Source organism: Odontesthes bonariensis, chromosome 14 (assembly GCF_027942865.1).
Source record: "Odontesthes bonariensis isolate fOdoBon6 chromosome 14, fOdoBon6.hap1, whole genome shotgun sequence".
NCBI lineage: Eukaryota > Metazoa > Chordata > Actinopteri > Atheriniformes > Atherinopsidae > Odontesthes > Odontesthes bonariensis.
The window spans coordinates 8,559,294-8,583,145 of NC_134519.1; the positions used below are offsets into that span (position 1 = coordinate 8,559,294).

Consider the following 23,852-nt stretch of genomic DNA (forward strand, 5'->3'; position numbering starts at 1 on the left):
CATGTGCATCTTTATGCGTTGGCCTGTCCATCTCAGGTGTTATGGTGTTATATGCCGAGCTGTTGGCCTCCACAGCAGTGGAGCGAAATGTGACTGTTGCCTCTTTTGACATGCTGAGGCTCATGGGAGCTGGCTCAGCAAATACTCGCAAACCAAATGAGACTTCCAAAGAGACGTTTGACTGATCTAACACAATAAAAAACAGCACAAACACAAACTGGCAGCTGAGTTCAAAAGTCAAATGTGAGTATAACATTTGACTTTAAGTTAAACTGATTACATGACTTTAAAAAAAACATCTTGGTTCAAATACACCTATTCAAGATTCAAGATAGTTTTATTTGTCACATACACAATCATACACAGTACAATGTGCAGTGAAATTCTTCCTTGTCCTGCTACCAATAAAAAGATGATAGAAAGATGAAATAAGAATAAAATTCACGCTCCCACTCAAACACTAATGAATGTATTTACAGTATTATACTCAATATTATAACCCCTCTGACATCTGAAGCTGTGTTTCCATAAAAACATTTACCTGATTTTAGAGCTGGGACCTATTTGAAAGAAATAGAAGATTCCTTTAGATCACGGCCTTTTTGAAAGAATTCGAGTCGCTGCTTTGGTTTGCTCCATGCAACCTCGGAAGCTTTGGCTTCAATTGCACAATCTGGCATTGTGGCACATTCCTGCACAGTTGTGCTGAGGTGTTGTCACTTTTGTTCGTACGGTAAAAGCTTACTGCTGTGAAACACTCTAACCTACATCACACATGTATTCCCTTCAACTGAGTTGGAGGCAACTGAATAGTGCGTCAGCTTCTCAGCTTCATTAGCTCATGAACATACCAGTGTTTTACTGAAATCTTTTAAGGCTGGGCCATTTACATTACACTCAACGACTGTAATGAATTGGGATGGCAGTATGATGTATTATTTTAAGAAAACGCATATGAGACTATGGCATTATACCTCACTTCTGTGACTGGCAAATATGTGGGCACCATGGTTCTCTCCGTCTTTGTTGTGAGTGTCTAAATTAGCTGTGACCTATCTATGACCCGGAAAGGGTTTGCTTTAACAGATTGATAAAGCCGATCAATCCATTAAAATGCTGGTTTGGAGCCAGTGCCCATGACTTGGAGCCAGTTATCTCTGCTTTGACCAACAAAGCTCTGGTTCCTTGCCAGGAAAACTGGTGCTGCAGTGGCACTGATTCTATGCTGTGCTGGTCCAGAGAAAAAAAAAAACTTTTGTCAGGGCAGGATTATTTTGACCAGCAAGACCAACTAAAACTATTATTACTATTAGTAGTAGTAGTATTTACTTTATTTATAGAGCACCTTTCATACATAAAATGTAACACAAAGTGCTGTAGCCTACAGGTTAAAAGGTTAAAACACCCGACCCCACCAACTATGTCACTGCCTCATTTGAATAAAAAAAAAAACAGCAAAAAAACCCCTAAACTAAGCATCTAGCTTATATCAGAGAGAACAAAACAAAAAAGACATTCACAGCTGCTGTTTTTAACCGAGTTCATAAACTGTGTTTGCAGCTACGTTGATTAGCGCTTTCAAAAGCCACATTACTTTCAATAAGTTAATCAATTTCAACAGTAGCAACTTTTCACATCTTCAAACAACTTAAAGCCTTAAATTTTACTTAAGTGCAAAGCAGCTAAACTGGAGGTCCGCGGTGATTAGCTAATGCTACTTATGCTAGCTCAGTAGCTAATGTTAGCGCAGTCGCTAATGCTAGCACAGTACTGGACTGTAATGGACTGCAGTACAGGGAATCAGCAGAGATTTTACAGATAGCATCTTTAGCAGTTGTTGACCATCATCATAATTCGAATAAAAGAGGTCTATCATTGTTCATTGCTGCAGCATTCGTCAACAGCCATTACCTCAAATGCACAGTGAAAAAAGGTTGTGAAATCAAAGAGACTCGATTGTTTCATGGATTCACTTATCAACCAAAATGCAGCACAAATTGATGTATGTGATTAATTCATCTGAATTAATCACAGAGAAATTAATATAAGTAATTAGCAGGGCTATCACCGGGATGACAGGAAGTCAAAGGTCACCTCAGAATGTAATTAATAAGATTGAATTTTTTATGCATTATTTTTTCTGTGATTAATTTATCAAAATTAACATGCTATTTTGACAGAACTATCATATTAATTAAACTAATTCCTTTAGTCACTTGACAACTCTAATGCATTGGCTAAAAACCTAGATCTCAGATGCTTTTAAAGTTGAACCAGCTCTTTAATGGCCTTCCCAGCACCAAATAAGGCATTTTGGAAATATTACCTCATGACCAGAGCCATTTCAAAGGGTAAAATATCTCCCCCCGATACTTTGTGAAGGTCATGGTGTCTTTGGCGGAAGTATAAAGAGGTAGGGACGAGGTCCTTAATACTTCTGTAAAGTTTCTGCTGTAGAAACACAGCTCAAAATGAGACTTATAAAAAAGATTCTTTACAATTACAAAGGGCTGCAACTCAGGAGGAAGAGCAGCAGTCTGCCAATCGGAAGCTCAATTGTCAAGCGCAAGACTGAACGCCATGTTTATTACTTCCAATGTTTCCATGCGAATGCATGTGAAAGGTAAAATACAATAACACCGTATGGACTATGGTGTGGTGAATGAATATGTGTGGCTTGAAGAGTAAAAGCGCTATAAGTCCAGTCCATTTACCAATTAACCCTGCATTACTGGATGGTTAAACTGAGCCTTTGGTCGGAGCCTGATTTAATCTCCTGCAGTACTGTTGACATCAGTACACACGTAGATATAGTCAAATAGCTAAAATCACAATTTAGGTCACAACATGACCCCAGACTCAAAGGACTTGAATGACCAAAGCGTAACGACCTGTTAAAGATATTTCTACACACAAGAGATCCAAAGAACTGAATTTTTCTTCTTTGGACATGAAAACAATCAGAACATCTAAGATTTTCGGTCCCAGAGCAGCTCTACCAAACAAAAACTAGAGGTTTTTTTTCCCCATTCAGTGGTGAAGCAAATTTAGATGTCTCTTGAAAATACGCAGAAGGTTATTTTCTAGGGCTGGGCAACGATTAAAATTTTTAATCTAATTAATCACATGATTTCTCTGATTAATCACGATTAATCGCATTTGTATGCAAAATCCAAAAATGAATTCAAAAGTAGTGTATAGCTTTTAGCATTTAGTTTTATTTTAAATGTGCTGCCATATGAATGAAAGTGCCATAACATTTGTTGTGCAAACACACTTTTAACATCAGCATCTTTCTGTAGTTTTTATGTAGAAGCCTCGCTCCACTGTCTGTTTCCTTGAATGACTTGCTGCTATCAGTTGTGTGTTTTGCCTTTAAGTGATATTTTAGACTGGAACTACTACGCTGAGAAGACAATTCAACTTGGCTGTAAATGCAGGAGTTTTTTTTTAGTTTTTTTTTTTATTTGGAAATACGTGCTATTATGTTGAAACAAGTAAAACAGGAAGTAGTGCCGTTAGCTCAGTGACCGTCACACAGAGGCTGTGTTTGAAACCTCCTACTTCTTCTACTACTCCTACTAACTAACTTTTTTTAAGTTCCCGGATGCATACTAGATTCTCCGAAATGTTGGGTATGCATCATGAGGTTACTACTCATACTCAAACTACCCAAGATGCAACGTAACGTGACGTCGCCAATCGTCATTTCCTGTCAAAACGGCAGTTTCAAGCTAGCTACAACGTAGGGTAGGTTCACTTCCTGTTTTCAAAACAAAAGCACCAATTGTATCGTAATGGCTTTCCCTATGATAAAAGGCAACGGGTATTTTATTTTGTGAAAATAACCGGAAGTGCGTTGCTCACTGCGGCAAGCTTTAGTAGCGCCGAATTTGTGGGAACAAAATTGTAAACAGCCGGTATTTTGTCAGGTTTTCAACACGTTGGGGATCTAAACGACTACTTTCTCACCTGAAAATGTTTCAAATGTTGCTAAAGTTTACAGAGTTTAGAGCTTAAGCGAAATCAGCTTCAGGCCGGCTGATTTCTGCTTGGGCCGGAGCGAGATGCATTGTGGTTAAACGCTCTGCATACTGTCTGATCGATGAGTATGCCGTTTGCAAGTATGTAGTAGGCGGTTTCGAACACAGCCAGAGACCGAGGAGCACCAGCAACGGTGATGTCCAACTTTAAAATGAAAATGGCCGAGTAAAAGTTCCGTACCCTTCTCCATGTTTGGTGGATCCGCGGCAGAAAGCAACAGACTTTTACAATAATAACACCTGCGTTAATGCGCGATAAAATATTTATCGGCGTTAAATAATTAACAAGTTAACGCGATAATAACGAGTCAACTCATCCAGCCCTACTATTTTCCATGCTCTAGTTTGGAATGTCTGAAGTAGGCCGCCTGATGTCTTCAGGTGGTGATGGTGTGAGCTACATTAGGCATGACCGTGATAAGCAGCGGTAGAGTTGCCACCAGAAACAAAACTTAAAAAAAAAGACACAGATAAAACCAGTTGCTTTGGCTACTTACAAGACAAAAAAAAAAAAAAAAATGGGTGGAAAAAAAAAAGGGTCTTCAAGGTTTATTTCAACTCCTGACGGCTGATTGTTTATCAGTCACGTGAGTAACATGTTCACCACGTCAAACAGGATTTGCATGAGGCTCGTCCATTATTTATAAAAAAAATAAACAATAAAACACAACTTCCATAAACCTTTGGACCGTTTCATACTTCTTTACGGCAGAGTTGTTGCTTCACATGTAATTTCTGCCTCAGCTTTTACAGGCTTTCCAAATTTAATGCAAAAATGGTAGTAGATATAATATATATGCAAATTTAATCACAATACAGGTCTGTCCTGAGGGGCGGGTGTTAAAGGTGAGCGCAGAATAATGTCAGCGTTAGGGCAGTCAACAAGTTTAGCACAACTGGTTATTATGGGAACAAAAACAGTTGCCCTTTCTCTGCCACCTGGCATCCAGCACCTTTTTTTTTTATTGAATGGTCAGAGTTTCCAGAGACTCCTGACACTGGTGTGCTGGAATGGAAAGCAAATGCTTTCATGTGTGCTGAGAAGTGAGTCCCCATAAAAATCCAAGCTGTACAAATTGACCCACTTCAACAAATGCTCCTCTTTCGGGCTCGACAGCCAGCAACGCCACATCTTTATTTGTCTAAACAAACAAGCCTGATTGGTATTTGAATAACTGGATAATTTAGCTTCGGCGGGGCGCAGGGTTTCTCGGGCCTACTTTTTTGTTACTTTTCCGTCTTAGGTGTCCAAACCAATAACAGAAAAAAAAAAAAGCCAAGATAATTCTGTTTGAAATGGAAAAAAGGAAAAACAAGAAGAGGAACTTGTTAAGGAACGCATCTGTGTAGCAGTCGGCTGTTTAACTTGACGGTAATCTAAGGCAAAATCAGTACAGATCATAGCATCACATAAGGAAGCACAGTCAAAAAACTCTCATACTTGGCTTTAGAAAAGATAAGCTACACCACAAAAAATAAGCTTGACAAGTTTTGGAAAATCTGGAAGGTTTTCTGTAATTTCTTTGAGAAAAATGACATTGAAGTCGATGGCTGGAATGAGCTGAATTAGTGTACGCATTTAGACCTTTACATATACGTATCATAAGTGTATATATAGATATACGCATTTATTTATTCACATATTTATCTCTTTACCACCACGATTCTTACACAAGCAATGATATTTTGTTTTGTGGTTAAAAACGTCTTCTTTTATTATTATCTTTTTTTTTTTCTCCTTCCAGTTATTTATTTATTAATTTCATTTGAATAATTATTATTGCTACTATTATCGTTGCTTTTTTTTCTTGTATGTACCTTCTTGTTCTATGTTGTTCACCGTTTGTAAATTAACAAAATGTGCAATAAACATTAAAGGGGAACTGCGGTATTTTCAACATTAAGCCTCTTTTCTGAGTCGTCTGCAATGTTTTAGAACCCCCCTCACCGCTTTTTTGATGTTTACTGCTCCGGTATTTGCCTAATTTTGATTCATCTCAACCTGCTTCAGAACGGCAAGTCATATGCATGTCTTAAAAGGTCCGTAAAAGCACAATAAACGTCCGTTTTCAAAATCATCAACTCACCGGAGTGGTTACTGGTGTGCACCGGTAATCCATATCAAATTTCGTGGCGAAAAGTTGCTTCTGTCGTGTTTTATTTGGCAGCTCGTTCATGCTCGCACTATTTTCTTAGCGGTGGCGGAGTAATATCAACGAACATCCAGTACAAAATGTCAAATAAAACACGACAGAAGCAACTTTTCGCCACGAAATTAGATATGGATTACTGGTGCACACCAGTAATCACTCCGGTGAGTTGATTATTTTGAAAACGGACGTTTATTGTGCTTTTACGGACCTTTTAAGACATGCATATGACTTGCCGTTCTGAAGCAGGTTGAGAAGAATCAAAATTAGGCAAATACCGGAGACAGCAGTAAACATCAAAAAAGCGGTGAGGGGGGTTCTAAAACATTGCAGACGACTCATAAAAGAGGCTTAATGTTGAAAATACCGCAGTTCCCCTTTAATAAAAAAAAAAAAACTCTCATACTTTGTATGCTGCTCAGCCAGCAGCTGCTCCCCCCCCCCCCCCCCCCAGCTGACCAAATGTGCAGCTTCATGTAATATGAGAGACTGATCGATTATAGAGTGGAATCAATATCATTGAACGTGCCTGTCCGGATGCTAACTCAGTTTTGAGCACACATAGACACACTGATGGGCGGGCGCATCAAGATAAACACAAAACCAATACTCTTCTATAGGGGCAGACAACAAATCCAGACACCGAGTGGCGAGTATTTGTGACGCAAGATGCAAGTGTTTCTCACATTCGCAGAGTCAAACTTGGAGACAAAGAAAAGGAGGGGAGAGGCTTTGTTCATTGTCAGAGACACTCGCTGTCTTGTGTCCACTGCGCTGCTTAAAACTTGGGAGTTAGTTTACAGCACAGGCCTGATGGTCTGATACTGTCCGTATCTATGGAAACACAGTCTGACACGAGGAAAGATAAGAAAAAAGGACAGTTCAAAATCCATTTTCATGTTGTGGGACATCACACGGAGCGCTGTGCAAAAGTTTTGAGCCGCTCTTCATGTCCTCAGAGTTTGCTTCCAATCAGCCAGACTTTCCGTGGCCTTGAACAATAAGTTCTCCAGGTTTTCTGAAGGCATTTTAAATTTTTGACAGACAGAAAACAGGATTTCTGCAGCAACAAGGTGATTCCCAAAGAGCTGTTAGCTGAAAACTTGGCATATCTCAGCATGGTGTGCAGTGTGTCCTTAAAACATTTGAGGAAACTGGACAAAATAAATGTACCTAAACATGAGTAATAAAACTGTTCTTTTTGCAGAAAAGTTCAAGATTAAAACACTGATGTTCAGTTAGTTAAGATTCAAATGATCCCACAGGACAAAAGTGAGGAAAGTTAATGCTTTTATACTGAAAAAAAAGGGTAAATTATGACTAAAAGTCTTTGTTTTGCAACGAAATTAAGGAAGGGAGTCAAATCTATTAGATGGAACAGATAAAATAAGTAAATTTAAAATCATGAAAACAAAAGATGGAGCAGAAGTCCTGATCCAGATCTCATTTCTTTACATTTTCCTTCCAAGCAGCTACTTTCCTGTAATATTTTACAGTCTCGATCAATAGCTTTTATTTGGACATTTTCTGCCTTTTTCATCCATTTTCAGTTCAGATTAATGTGTTTTTTCTTTGTTAAGCCACTTAACTCTGACCTATGAACCATTCAGGCAGGAAAAAGGCTCCTAACTCAAGGGATGAACCAGTGTCGTGTCCACACAGAACAGGCAACTTAGCAAAGAAGCCAATTTAAACTGGATCTTTAGGCACTTTGTTCCCAGCAGCCTGTCACAGAGACGCATCATTTGTTCCCATTTCTTTAGCTGCATCTGTGAAAAACAGCAAAGATAACACAGTCTGACAGACAGAAAACAGGATTTCCAGAAAACAGGATTTCTGCAGCAACAAGGTGATTCCCAAAGAGCTGTTAGCTGAAAACTTGGCATATCTCAGCATGGTGTGCAGTGTGTCCTTAAAACATTTGAGGAAACTGGACAAGTGGAGGACAAAAGAAGAAGAAGTGTCAGGCCTAAAGAACTATCTACAGCAGATGAACAGGATCTGAAAGTGATGTCCTTAAGAAAGAGGAAAAACTCCAGCAAAGACCTGACACAGGAGCTGAGAGATGCATCTGGAGCTTCAGCTGATCCATCTGCTGTTGGCCCAAGCCTCATCAGAAATGGGCTCCATGGAAGGGTGGCTGTCAGGAAGCCGTTCTTAAGGAAGGGAAACAGGGAGAAAAGGCTGAGCTGTGCCAAAGGACACAAGAAGTGGGCTGAAAATCAGTGGCAGCAGGTCTGATGGAGGGATGAATCCTCCCCAGAGCCCGGAGCTCAACATTACTGAAGCAGTGTGGGATCATGTTGGCAGAGAACGGAACAAAAGGCAGCCCACATCCAAAGAAGAGCTTTGGGATGTCCTTCAAGAAGCCTGGAGAACTATTCCAGAAGACTCCTTAAAGAAAGGACAGAAAGCTCGTCTGAGAGGGTTCAGGCTGTGCTGGAGGATAAAGGAGCTCACAGCAGGTACTGACTTTCCTGTTTTCCTGGCAATAAACATAAAGAAATGAGCTCTGACTTCAGACTTTTGCACGGTCCTGTATTACACATCCCTACTTTAAAATCATAAATAAGACACAAAGACACAGAAACAATCACCATTTTGGACAAAACCAACAGGATTAGTTTGGCACTGATCAACAGAATCATACTTTGCAAAAAGTCATACGCCTGCAGAAAGCAATTCAAAAAGAAAGCAAAAACACTTTGAGATTGTGCAGGACTTTCAGGTTGTCCTACTGACCGGGGGGGTCAAACTCCAGCTACAGCTCACTGATTGACTGAAATCCAGCGGCAGCGAGTGTCAGTGTGAAAATTAACATACAGTCAAAAGCCAGTTCTGGCCAGTTAAGAGAAACACACCAGCAACAACGTCTCCGATCCTCTTTGACAGAGAGACCATCTCTAATTTGTAAATATGTTATCCTTTATAGAGGATAACATTAAAAAGCACTCATTTCTACTTCTTTCTTTTTTTTTTTGGTTTCCTCAGAATCATTTTGCACACATTCTGCTGGACCTGCTGCTGAGTGGATGAGTTTCAGCAACAGTTATTTGGGAGCAAACTGAGTAAACAGTTGGCTGGTTAGACCTCAGGTGACAGAGCAGCTTCAGGCCTGCTGACTGTGCACTCTGCGTGCGACCAGTCATTCATAACCACTCCCCTCGCAACACACACACACACGCACGCACGCACGCAGCGTTAAAACCACAATAACAGTACATGACAGCTCAAAGTCCGAGTCTGAGTAAGACGGTCGCACCAGCTGTGAGCATCAAACTCATCCCTGTTTGGTGACACAGGGGCATCGGGATCAGAGATACAATTATTTCAAATTGTTTTCAAAGTTTTAAAAGAATAAAATTTCAATGAAGCAAACATGACATGATCCAACAAATCCAAACTTAGCAGCAGCAGCTGAGCCATTTCCACTCACAACACGCTGATTGATGGGCTACTTCATCATTAATTACATCTCAGATTGGCAGTTAAAGGTTTGTTTACGGTGGGAAATGAGAAAAAAAGAAAAAGGAAAAAGAAAGCCCCATCTGCACGCGTGCTGCGTGTGAAAACTTTAAACTGCGCCTTTAAATCTGCCAGTCAGAGCAGAGCAGAACAGAAAGGAAGAGACTCGGATAGTCTAACCTACCTTTGCTTTTGATTAAACCCGTCCATAACCGTCCCATAGCCGGCTGAAACGTCGCATGCCAGCCGGGCGCACGCGTTGCATTTCACACCGCGCACAGCATCAACGCGCACATTCCGCCTCTCTCCTCGGTGAGATTACTCCTGCCTGCCTGCCTGCGTGTGTGTGTGTGTGTGTGTGTCAACTGCATCTAATGACAGCTGACTAACTACATGCCACAAATCCTCTCCCTCTTTTTTCCCCTCCCCCTATCACGCACACACATGCGCGCACACTCCTCCCCGTCTCCTCCCACACCAACACGCACACTCCTCCCCTCCTACGAGCCGAGAAAAAAAAAAAAAAAGCTCCTTTCCTCACAGCCTTTCCAGCCACTGAATGATTTACTAAACTTTTGTTGTTCTTTTGTCCTCGTGCATTATTTCCAACTCCCTTTGACACAGATATTGGTCTTTTTTTTTTTTTTTTTTAAACACACGTGAACGTGTAAGAAATAGTTGAGTAATTCTAAAGAATTCTAATCTTTCGGGCACTTTTAAAGCCTTTGCTTCGCTTCTCGTGGCTTAACCCTCATACCTGATTTAAAACGCAAACTTCATTTCTGAAAAGGGACGTTTTTGTCCCCTTTTAAAACAACCTAAAAACATCAAATATTAATTGGCATCTAAAGGGTTAATTTTTTTTAAATAATTGAAAATTAATTGATAGTTATGATCAGAACTGAAGTGGAATAAAAGATTTATGAAAAAAAAGTGGAAACAAATATTAATATATGATGTTTTTAGGTCGTTTTAAAATAGTTTTTTTTTTTAATTTCTGAAAAGGGACATTTTTGTCCCCTTTTAAAACGACCTAAAACCATCATATGTTAATATTTTTTTCCACTTTTTTTTCATAAATCTTTTATTCCACTTCAGTTCTGATCATAACTACCAAGTTTTCAATTATTTAAAAAAAATTTAACCCTTAAATACTGGTTTATATGATGTAAACACCAATTTCTGTAAAAAAATTAAATAAAAAAAAAACACGAAAACTGCTATATTTTCAATATATAGAATGCAAAGTGGAATTGTTGAGCGGGGATAATTATAATTATATTTTTGCTATATCTGATTTAAAAAAAAAAACAACTTAATTTCTGAAAAGGAACATTTTTGTCCCCTATTAAAACGACCTAAAAACATCATATTAATATTTTTTTCCACTTTTTTTTTCATAAATCTTTTAGTCCACTTCAGTTCTGATCTTAAAGGGGAACTCCGGGGCATTTGAAGCGCGTTTCCATTGCTAGAGGTTGTCAAATACTGACAGTAGGACACAGAGAGGTCCAGATCTGTGCTCCCTGTGTGGAGATCGCTCTGTTCGCACAGCATGTCATGCGAGGCTAATACGTGGTGGCTAAGGGGCAACTGCTAACCCTTCCACGTAAAACAACAACTTGCACACTGCAGAAACGTCACACCACTTTATAAACCATCCGACAATAAAGTCACAAGCCTTACCATCAAAACCATATGCATGGTTCTCACATTACTGGCATGGGGACGTTACAAAACAACTTTATAAACAGCATGTAACTCACCGGCTGGTTGTAGGCTCGCGCATGTGAAAGCCCAAAAGAGTCGATGGAGAATAATCCCATATACAAAACAATTATCTTCTCTAGAAAAACTGCGTTCAAGTATTTAAAACATTACAACAATACATGCCCAGTAATATTGTTTTAATGTTTTAAATACTTGAACGCAGTTTTTCTAGAGAAGATAATTGTTTTGTATATGGGATTATTGTCCATCGACTCTTCTGGGCTTTCACATGCGCGAGCCTACAACCAGCCGGTGAGTGACATGCTGTTTATAAAGTTGTTTTGTAACGTCCCCATGCCAGTAATGTGAGAACCATGCATATGGTTTTGATGGTAAGGCTTGTGACTTTATTGTCGGATGGTTTATAAAGTGGTGTGACGTTTCTGCAGTGTGCAAGTTGTTGTTTTACGTGGAAGGGTTAGCAGTTGCCCCTTAGCCACCACGTATTAGCCTCGCATGACATGCTGTGCGAACAGAGCGATCTCCACACAGGGAGCACAGATTTGCACCTCTCTGTGTCATACTATCAGTATTTGACAACCTCTAGCAATGGAAACGCGCTTCAAATGCCCCGGAGGTCCCCTTTAACTACCAAGTTTTCAATTATTTTCAAAAATTTAACCCTTTTGATGCAATTAATATATGATGTTTTTAGGTCGTTCTAAAAGGGGACAAAAATGAAGGAGTTTTTTTTCTACACAATGAAAAATTGCATTGTGTATGATGTGTGTTTGAAATTCGAAAAAAATAGTAAAAAAAATGCACAACTGAACCAAATATGATGAGTATCACTATTTCCAGTGTGAAATTAGAGGAGAAAGTTCACCCCAAGTGGACAGAAATGTCCCCTATCAGGGATTAGGGTTAAAAGAAATAAATTAAAAAAAGTTTGAACGTGTTTCTCTGTCACATTTTCTTTCCTGAGGCTTCAGTAGAAAACAGCAAAGCCAGAGGCAGAAACGAGCCCCGTCTTTGATAACGAGCCTCGTCTGCACCGAGATGGCAGAAAACAAACGTGAAAAATGAGCAACAGAGAATGAGAAAGGTAATTTTACAAACGACCACGGCTCTAAGTGGAAGCAGCGAAGCTTCCCACACGAACAACAAGTGAGCAGAGCACACAGACACACAGGATTTGTCAGACTAACCGTTACCCTCACTTGAACACTCGCATCTTTCTCTGCTTTCACTTTCCATGTTGCCATGTCAGGATGTCCTTATTTGCTTGTTGCAGTTTCAGGGAGCCACTCTCAAAGCTCTGCTGCACAAACTCCTGCAAAGGTTCTCGGCCTTTCGCCCCAACCCGAGGTCCATTCAGAAATCCACTTATTCTCATGGCTGTCATTCTGCAGAACTATGATTCCGATTTCACGTGTTTGGATTTAAGTAAAGAAGAAATACTGCCGTCTTGACATTTCTTTTTACTTATAAACTGACAAATCAGAGAATATTGGGCTTAACAGGAGGAAGGAGCCTCAAAAAGACAGAATATTTTACATTTTTCATTTTACATCGTCTTATAGAGATCTTATATAGATCTCTATAAGATAATGTATAAAAAACAATGAAGAAATTAATTACCCTTGGATTAGCTAAAAGACTCACTCACCTCAGATGCAAAGCATCCTGGGTAAACATCCAACTTCCGAGGTCAATTCGTCCTTTCTGTAAAAAAAACATACAAAAAAAAACAAGAATTCTGAATAATATAACAGAAGACTATTTTATTTTCAGATTTATTAAACAATGAGGAACAAAAAAACAGATGTTTTGGGGGGGTTTTTTTGGGGGGGGGGGTCCAAACTCCGAGGCCTGGATGCAAACCTTTCATCCACTGGATACAGATCAAAAATTTAAACCACAAACTGGTGAAATAGATAATGTTCGTGGGTGCATATGAATGCAATTCTTGGCTGGGAAACTTTGGGTCATTCATGTCAATGTTGCCTATGACACATACAAAGGGTCTCGTGGCAGACCTCAGTTTTCAGGCCCCCGTCATGTGACCTCACTAATCAGGCCCCTGCACCCTAAGCAAACAGAATCTGAGCGCGAGCAGACTGCCTCTGGTTGAGCAAGTGGATGCTTCACGCTGTTCCAAGACAATCGAATGTTCATACAACATCATTTCCCTTCAGCTGAAGGTGCATTTGGCTTATGTTGCTTATAGGGATGTTTCAAAGTTTTATAAAGCTGCTAAAACATAAGGGACAGCGAAAATTTTAACACCTTATATGTCCATTAAGAAGGAAAATTGAACAACGACTTTGCTTTCTTCTCACTAGTTTACCTCATACCATATAGGCATGGCACATGCGCATAGTTATAGTTTAATACTTGAGCATGTAGTCGCTCTAGTTTAGTCCAGTGGCTTTGAAAAAAAGACACATTTTGATAACAGGAAGCTCAGCAAAGCGCCTGTGTTACGAAAGTCCAAACTTTTACGCAAGACCTCATAGGTCAAATATTAATAAAATGAAGCAACTCAATTCCCTTCTTCTCATCTCAGTTTTTGGTTTGGTTTCAGAAACAGATTTTAAAAGTGGGAAGAAGGGGCCGAATAAGTCAAAGTTTAGTCTGTTTAGCAGAAGCCATTTACTCAGGCTCAACTCCCACCGGCTCGAAGCACAGACTCCCGAGGGGTGAAATCACCTGCGAGACCTCAGAAATTAAGTCTGCAAGCTGCACTGTATCAGACAAGCATGCCCCAACGGGTCAGAGCTAATTTGGCAGCAGGGAACTTCCCCATCATGCAATTCAAGAGATCTGTCTTTCATTTTCTGGGAACCAAAAAGCCAAGCTTTGTCGTCAACGCTGGTGATGTCACTCATATCCTCTTCTTAGAAATAACAAGGGACTCTCACAGCCTGAGTAGTAGCCTCCAGATTAATAGCTTCCCAACTAAACGCTGAATGAATTGCTGTATTTAGGCATCTTGTTAGAATGCCAAAGAGAATGAGGAATGTGCCATTTACCGAGATATGGGAGGCATTCTCGAGTGAAACATCACCTCCCTGCTCTACAGGAGTCAATCAGTCATCAACTGCAAGTATCGGCCACGCCTAGGATCAAATGTTAAGAGTTTGATGAGTGTGCATTTGATCTAAAAGCTGCAGAGTTTTCACAATGAAATAGTTTTGCAGAGTTTCATCTCAATCGTAACCCCACTGCTCACCTCTCCGTTGCCAACAACAACAAGAAAACCTGCAGCTTTTCCCAGACAATGGCAGCTGCCTGGAAAGATGATTCAGAGAGCTCCGAGGCCTTGTTCACGCCATGAGGCCGACCTGCACCAGTGTGGTGCTGGTCCAGGTTCATCAAGTTCCCACTGACTTCGTTTCACATTTACAAACATCCTTTTTCATGTAGAAAAAAAAAAGAAAAAAAGTCTCCTTGTATTTGTACAGCTGAAGTTAAGTGGGAACCTACTTGAATCCCATCACACTCTTGACAGTCGTTTTTTTACAGCACATTCCTCTATTTTCATGTCACAGACGAACTGTGCTGTCACTGAAAAGTCCAATATCGCATATGTGACATGAGCAAAGACACCAAAAAATCCAGCCTGCTCACCAGTGTCCATAACTCTGTGTCGTCCCACCTCACAGTATATAATCTGGTAAAAAACTCCCCTTTTCAGGAAATATTACACAATTCCTCTCCACTGAATCACGTCCTCTCATGCAATTTTTATTCCTTCTTACCTAATTAGCAGAGTTTGATAGGAAAGCTGACTTATCTTATCTTTGAATTTACTGTAAATTACATATCTGAGTTAACTGAAGCCTGGAATGTGAAGGACGCCACTATCTACTGAACCAGCGATTCATTTATAGGCTATTTCTGTGAGTGATGCTCTCACACGTTTAACCAAATTCAGTGTCAGGAACAAAATAAAAATATCTGATACACCGATGTTTACGATGCAAAGCGTTCCAACTTTAAAGTTTAAAAACTTTTAAGGACCATTTCCAAATCGGGGCCGATCACGTGGCTTCTGATTCGATTGGAATCGGACGTTTCATCCCGATCAGGGATCGGAAATATAGCCTATCTATATATATGTATATTTATTCTCTTTTTTTTTTAATCTCTCTTTTTTATCAGAACTATAATATTTCAAAACAAATGGGAAAAACAGCTTAGTATTTACTGTTATGTGGTGGTACAGAGTCAGGCGCTGTCTATTGCAGCTGACGTATCAGCGCGGCGGCCATCTTGGATGATCGATGAGTATGCAGTATGGAAGTATGCAGTTTGCAAGTATGTAGTATGCGGTTTCGAATACAGCCCCTCAGTCTCTCCCACCTGACTATATTTCACCAATCAAACGTAGCCGTGCAGTCTCGTCTCGTCACCATACTCAATCTCAGCGGCGGGACGGGTTAGCTTTAGCATTAGCAGTCGTAGCAAACAAACAAAGAAACAGATGAAAAATGTCAGAATCAACGGTGGGAAATGAAGACGCAGACGAGGCCTCATACTGAAAGCATGTTTACCTTACAAAGAGTGAGAAACAGCAGCTACATTATGTGTCTTCTGTGTCAACCAAAACAAACGCACATTTCAGCAGAAACTCAACATCTAACTTGAGGAAACATGTAGCGCTAAGTTTCCTAAACTCGTTTTTTCCCCCATGGATAGGTGAATGTTTGTTTTTTAGGTTACATATGGGTTACATATGTTTTAAACATTTCCTAAATCTCTTTTATTTTTTATTGAAATACTTGAATTTACCTGGATTATTTTAATTTAAGCTATTTTTTAATTAATTCATTCATTCATTTTAATTTATTTTATCAATTGGATGAACTCTAATTTGCCTAAAGATGATTATTTAGTATTTTTGTCTGTCTGATTGAACGCTTGTGTTAACAAATAAATCAGACGTTACTCAACAGTTACTCAGTACTTGAGTAGTTTTTTCACCAAGCACTTTTTTACTCTTACTCAAGTAATTATTTAGATGACTACTTTTTACTTTTACTTGAGTCATATTATTCTGAAGTAACAGTACTTTTACTCGAGTACAATTTTTGGCTACTCTACCCACCTCTGGCCGTCTGTGATGTAATATCTGGGACAGCGTGTTGACTTGTGTGAGGGTGGGAAGGGTTTCTTCTAAAAGAAAACACCAAATGAAAAGTAGTAAAAAGAAGAAGTTAGTTCTTTGGTCGACAGCCAAATCTGAAACATCTGCTGCCTGCTCCCTCTGGTTCGTGTGGTGCATGTGGTTTCACTGTGTGTGTGTGTGTGTGTGTGTGTGTGCACATATGTGAGACAGCCGTCTCCTCGGTCAGTTGGACACGCCACACTCAAAGGACGCAAAACTTGCAACGTGCACCTGCCGCTCCGGAGAGAGCTGCATATTTGTGCATTTGTCAGTTTGTGTGTGCATCAGAGTGTGTCTGTGTGGGAGGGATGGACAGCTGATCTCTGCCCAACTGCTTTGTGAGCGGCACAAGCACTCACACTCGAGCACAGATACCGTCTCCGCACACACAGAAAGACACTGTGGGGATGTGGGACACATACTTAAGTCCCATCGATGATAATCCCAGGAGCAAGAAGCTGTTTCTTTGGAAAACTAAAACTACAGAAACATTACAGTACGGATATACTATCAGCTTTGTGCAGCTAAGCTCAAATGAAATGATACAAAGTACATTAAATAAACAGCTGGGAACTGTTTTAGAAAGAAACTAACGAGCCTCTACACTGGAAAAAATCTAAATCTTACCAAGTATATTTGTCTCATTGAGTATCTCATGACACTTGATTTAAGACACAACTGCCTAACAAGTACCATTTCAGCCAGATATAGGGACTTGTTTGAAGACAATACAACTTGAGTATCTTGTTAAGTGAAAAAATCTTGAAAACATCTTGTTTTGAGTCATATTTCACATGAAACAAGCTTTTTTTTTACATTTGAAGAGGTTTTTAAGCTAATTTCAAGATCACGTTTAACTCAAAAGTCCTAAATATCACATCTTATTTCAAGAAATCTTGACAAGCCGATTTTCACTAGTTCCATTGGCAGATTTTTTTGCTTATTTCAAGCAAAAACGTCTTGTATTTGTTGTTTTTTTACTTATTTTTGGAGAGGCATTTTTTCCAGTGTAGGTACTGTTAGCTTGTGGTTTGCCTTCAGCAGGAAGAGCACACAATGTTGTACAGTTAAAGCCCCAGAAATTGTGCGCTAGTCCCGAATTTTGCTGCTTGCGATGGAGAGTTTTAGCTGTTAATTATTTGCATACTAGACATTGTGGTAAGCTATCTGACACACAAACTCACGAAGGGAAGAGTGAAAGGGAGCCACAGAGAGTCAATGAGAGACACACAGAGAGACGGGCCTGCTTCCTGACTGTGTTTCATTTCTGTTACTAAGCAGCTCTATGGTAACACAGACATCCATAGCTACTCTGAGCTCAGGGCTGCTCTACAGTTCAACCACATAACACAAGTTGACCACAGTCTGATAATCCCGGTCCGGATCACGAGGTACAATATATAATCGCACATACGAACACACTGCAATCTTTCAAAGGACGCCTGGTCTGCAGAAAACCACATCAGTGGTTTGCGATGGTGCTGAAAGTGATTGATTTTCTGCTAAAAACAAATGGGATTTCATCCAGAATTTGCACTTGAATCAAAACATTATCATCTTTGGACCTTTTTTTTTTTAAATTTCTCTTCTTTGAAGCTTGATACTAACTCTTAAGACTAAGGCTGGGCAACGATTAACATTATTTATGTAATTAATCACATGATTTCCCTGATTAATCGCGATTAATCGCATTTGTACGCAAAATCCAAAAAATGAATTCAAAAGTAGTGTATAGCTTTTAGCATTTAGTTTTATTTTAAATGTGCTGCCATATGAATGAAAGTGCCATAACATTTGTTGTGCAAACACACTTTTAACATCAGCATCTTTCTGTAGTTTTTATGTAGAAGCCTCGCTCCACTGTCTGTTTCCTTGAATGACTTGCTGCTATCAGTTGTGTGTTTTGCCTTTAAGTGATATTTTAGACTGGAACTACTACGCTGAGAAGACAATTCAACTTAGCAGTGTTTACAGATGACTTTGGTTCTGTCGACTCCGCCGTCTGGAAGAACTTTAAATGAAAATGGCCGAGTAAAAGTTCCGTACCCTTCTCCATGTTTGGTGGATCCGCCGATTACTTTCTTTTCTGGTTCCGCAGCAGACAGCAACAGACTTTTACAAAATAAAAGCCTGTGAGCACCAGACTTTTACAATAATAAAATTTTAAAAAATAATAATAATAATAATTAAAAAAACTGCGTTAATGCACTATAAAATATTTATCAGCGTTAAATAATTAACGAGTTAACGCGATAATAACGAGTTATCTCGCCCAGCCCTACTTAAAGCGGCAGTAGGCAACTTTTTTTTAGTCATATTAGCTTGAACTGTCATGGGATTCTGGAAGTAGAATATTAAATAGGCTGTTTAGGAAAAATAACGAATTCTGTAGCTCCCTCTGAAGCCTGTAATCATGCTTACAAAAACCGAGCGCTCCCAGCTGTTTTTAACCAATCAAGTTACGGTGGAGGAATCCTACCTGTCAATCACAGCTTGTGCACACGCTGCTGAGCGTGAGTCTTCCCCAGCTTGTGTGCGCTCACACTGGTGTGAACTCACGTGCACAACCTCGTCCACAGAGGGGGAGGGGTTTGGGGGGCGATTCGGAGCTTGTTAGAGGTTGGGGGAGGGACCTGAAAGTTGTATCAGTTCGAATTTTCCGACTTTAGACTCGCAATTTTGAAAACTTGCCTACTGCAGCTTTAAGACCCATTATTCTTCCCATTTTATTTGGTCCCCATCCTCGCATTCACCCCCCAGTTGCAAATGTGAAATGCCCAATCAAAACACAGTGAACCAAGTTGTCTGCTGACTCGAGTTTAGAAGAACTGAATCGCAACTTTTGGTTTAAAAGTAATGGCAGAGTAACTGGTAACTCGGTGCCTGCGCTGAGCATGAATGAGGTTTGGTTAGTGTGTGGCTTAACCTGCTCACTGGCATCTTAGCAACAATTCTCTGTCACCAAAAGGCGGTGATGAGCATCTCAATTAGCTGTGGCCACGGCCTGCATTTCTCCTGCAAAAGCTCGTTATGCCATCCGCTTGTATTACCCGACTGCAGGCCTGTGGAGTCACTCTTTCTAACTCAGCCCCGCTGTCATAGTGCTAGAAAATGACAGCCGCTGTCAGCCCCAGCTAACCAAATTAGCACTTGTTATGCAACCTGCTGCAGTTGGCTCCCAGGTCTGGTGCTTAACCCCACACAGCTTTCAGTACCTTTTGCATAGTAAGGCCCCGCAGACTGCTGCACAGCCGACTGCACACATGTCGCTGCTCGAGTCGGATGTGCAACGACCCTAAATGGAGATTCTGTTATTAATTCATCACAGCCTCTGTCTAGTCGCAGTTCCACACTGTGATATCTCAATCTGTGTCGGTGCACAGCGCGGGTCACAATTTGCAAGTATAATAAAGCCTTAAAGGGGAACTCCGGTATTTTCAACATTAAGCCTCTTTTCTGAGTCTTTCTGAGTTACTGCTGTCTCTGGTATTTGCCTAATTTTGATTCGTCTCAACCTGCTTCAGAATGGCAAGTACGGTGCATGTCTTAAAAGGTCCGTAAAAGCACCATAAACGTCCGTTTTCAAAATCATCACCTCACCGGAGTGGTTACTGGTGTGCACTGGTAATCCATATCAAATTTCGTTGCGAAAAGTTGCTTCTGTCATGTTTTATTTGGCAGCTCGTTCATGCTCGCACTATTTTCTTAGCGGTGGCGGAGTAATATCAACGAACATCCAGTACAAAATGTCAAATAAAACACGACAGAAGCAACTTTTCGCCACGAAATTTGATATGGATTACCAGTGCACACCAGTAACCACTCTGGTGAGTTGATTATTTTGAAAACGGACGTTTATGGTGCTTTTACGGACCTTTCTAGACATGCGCATGACTTGCCATACTGAAGCAGGTTGAGAAGAATCAAAATTAGGCAAATACCGGAGACAGCAGTAAACATAAAAAAAAAGCGGTGAGGGGGGTTCTAAAACATTGAAGACGACTCAGAAAAGAGGCTTAATGTTGAAAATACTGCAGTTATCCTTTAAAGGAAAGACGCCCTCCCTGTTTGTAACGATCACCACTGATTGTTTGTCCTTTTTTATTCTCGGGAAGGAAAAATATCCTACGTCACACATCTGAGTGTAACCAATAACTAAAAATCCCTGCAAAGGCAGAGTTTTGAGCATCACTTAAGGGAATATGTACGGTACACCTACATTTGCGTGCATCTCCTTGACCTCTATGGGACCATTAATACGACGCTGCGACTGCTGTATGTGAAGTCTGAGAGCTCTCCCTGACGAGCCCTGATGGAAACAAGCCTTTGTTGTTATTTAAATTGTGCCTGATGCAAATGACTCCAAAGCTCAGTTTCGGTTTGAGTGTGGGTCCATCAGAAATATACAATATCTCTCTCTAAGTTTTTGCGGGTCTATGAATATGCTAATGTGACCTTGCCCTCAACTACGCCTACCAGTTCTGTATATTCCTGCAAAGTCTCCTGCAGCCGTGCAAAACCAGCTCTGCTTCGGTCATACCGTCGAGACGGTAAAATAAGCATCAGGGTTAATAAGTCCCACTTACTGAGACTTTCACGAAGGCGCCCACCTGTACTCGCTTCCCTTTCAGCGAGATGCCGACAGACGTGCCCTGCCGTCACCGACCAGAGGAAAGCCAGGGCCAGAGAGTCGGTGAGACTGGGAGGTTATCCTGGGAGGTTATCCTGGGCCTTTCAGGTAATGAGCCCAGGGGTTCGGTTCTCTCAAAGGAAGCTCGAACAGCGTGTGACTGATTCTCAGCCCGGGGTGGACAGTCTGTGAGACCACAGTATCTGGCACGTCAGTGCTGGCTTCTGGAGTGACGAGCAGTTAGCCCATGGCAGCCGGTCAAAGACTTGTTGCTTAGTAATCGAGATCAGGAATTCCCGATGGAAGTAGGACAGATAAAACATTAAAAATGAATAAATAAACTTTAACCGCTCTGCCTGCTAACACTTGCAGCGTCTCCTGGGTAAATAGATGGAATAGAAGGCTTTTTGTTTCTTTTAACTTTCATGTGTTAAACGCGACTGCAGGCAAATGTCATCTCTTTTATCGACACTAAAATGTCTCCAAAATAAACAGAATCCATTGTTTTTGCCACAGTTAAACATCTTTGGGTAAGACAGGAATGCTTGAGGAATATGATTCCATGGCGTCACAATCAGAAACACAACATGTCAGGTCTGCCATCTTTAAAACATACCGAACAGCTTCTCCATCTAGCTCAGGGGTGTCCAACTGATCCGTGAAAGGGCCGGTGCTGCTGTGCTGCTGCAGGGTTGGAACCAAAACCTGCAGCCACACCGGCCCTTTCACGGATCAGTTTGACACCCCTGATCTAGCTTGTGCTCGAGCCTCCTGTAGCCAGCGAGTATCTCGTGTTGTTGGCTCTTCAGCCGTGGCACCAATGCCGACTTCACTTATGATGTGTCTTGCAACATCTTTATTTATAGATTTTTTTAAATATATATATACACACACACACAAGGACATGGTAACAGGGCTAATAAGTTTATTTTCTCTTAAATAAGCTGTAAAACTTGGCAAACAGAGCCGGACTAATCCACTGGTTGGCTGATAACAAGCTTATAACAGACATATAGTATGTGGGCATATATGTGGGGCAATAAGCAACAATAAACACTTTAAAACACAACCAACTGTGCTTATTTACACTGTTTATAGTAATTATTATCACTGTTTTTGACATGTGAAATAAGATTACAGGCATTGGCCTCAGGCAAACATTTCAGATTCCATATTTCCAAAGACCTTTCTTTCGTAAAAACGACCAAAATGACATATAAAATGTATGAAATGACTAAATATATGTAACAGTCGCTGTGAGCGAATGTGCAGAAGCTCGATTTAAAACAAAAAGACATTAACCTGGAATATACTTTGCTGTATGAACATCCTCCTGCTAAATTTTGCTGAGGGAACATTACAGTGATTATGGTGTTCTGGCACAACAGGAGGCTTTCAATGGAGTCACGGCATGGCAGTGTGAGTGTGTATCTGTGTGTGTGTGTGTGTGTGTGTGTGTGTGGTGGTTAATTAGAGCACTTGGTCTCAGGAGGATCAGGCGTGGAAGACGACTGTCTCTGCTACGTGACAGAAAGCCAGAGGCAGTGTGTGTCTGATTAGTTGGTGGCAGCAAGAAGGGCCAGACATAAACAAACATAGATAAGTAGTCCAGCTCGACCACACCCACACATTTAGCCTTTGGTAAATCCCAGTCAATGTACAGATGAACCACATGAGCGGAGTTACACGGGTAACAGTACACCTGGAAACATTTACGGACAAAGATGTCAGCTGGTGTGTGTAAAAAAGATTAATTTCCTGTCGTTTGTTCCTGCTTATATGGGAACCAATGTGTCATTTCACTGGTTTAACTGTGCATGGATAAGTGTTGCACCAGTTGATCAGTTGGGCCATTGACATCATGTAGCAACATGCACTGAGAGCATTATCCACAGCTGCTGCGCAGACTTTAAGTCGTTTCAGGCACAAAACCAACAGGCAACCAAAGGGGGAAACTGCAATGAGATCATATCGATTGGTGGGAGTACAGTGGTCCATTGGGTGGGAAGCAGCACAAACTCAAACTAATACTTCTCACAGGTCTTATCGGGACATTTGCCTGAGCATCAGTGCTTCACAAGAGGCAAGAGGAACTGCTCATGGGGCTAGATGAAAGAAGAGTCAAACACCCCTCTTAATAGGGGTGGGACGATATACTTTGGTCACGATTCGATTGTATCCCAATTCTTGATAATTGCGATTCTACAAGTATCGCGATTCGATATAATCAGTAATTGCAATTTTCTTCCTCCTTAAAAAAACCAAACAAGTTGAATCATTCACTTCCAGAATGAAAGTCGTTCACATAAACGATACACATCAGTCTATGTCAGTCAGTCTAGCAGCTGACATTTATTTCAACTCAGACAAAAAGAGGTACTTAACATAGCATTTTTTTAAAGTTTACAGTTACAAAATGAATTCAAATGTCCACACAGCACAGATGTGGGCTAGATTTAACATAACTTAATGTAGTGAATTGATGAAGTTTTTCTGGACACGGATATGACGTAATAGATTCGATTCTGGGGAGAAAAATCGATTTTTAAAATCATCCCATTAAAAATCGCGATATGTACATGAATCGATTTTTTTCGCCCACTCCTACCTCTTAACCAAAAAGGTAGAAGAGGCTGTGAGACATCTTTTCAACTGGAAGGAGAGTGTTGGGTTTTCATTTA

General features: G+C 40.5%; 1 protein-coding gene across 7 annotated transcripts in view; it reads right to left on the reverse strand.

The window, feature by feature from the left end:
• The window catches only part of LOC142398663 (nuclear receptor coactivator 2-like), a 91,387-nt gene that overhangs the window by 60,443 nt on the left and 7,092 nt on the right, over window positions 1-23,852 (reverse strand). For 6 of the 7 annotated variants that reach the window (XM_075482754.1, XM_075482752.1, XM_075482755.1 and 3 more), the window contains exon 2: window positions 13,038-13,093. The gene's annotated coding sequence lies outside the window, so the exon portion shown is untranslated. Of the gene's footprint in view, window positions 1-9,842; window positions 10,068-13,037; window positions 13,094-23,852 lie in introns of those variants that run through there. The other variant, XM_075482751.1, reaches the window with a different exon arrangement.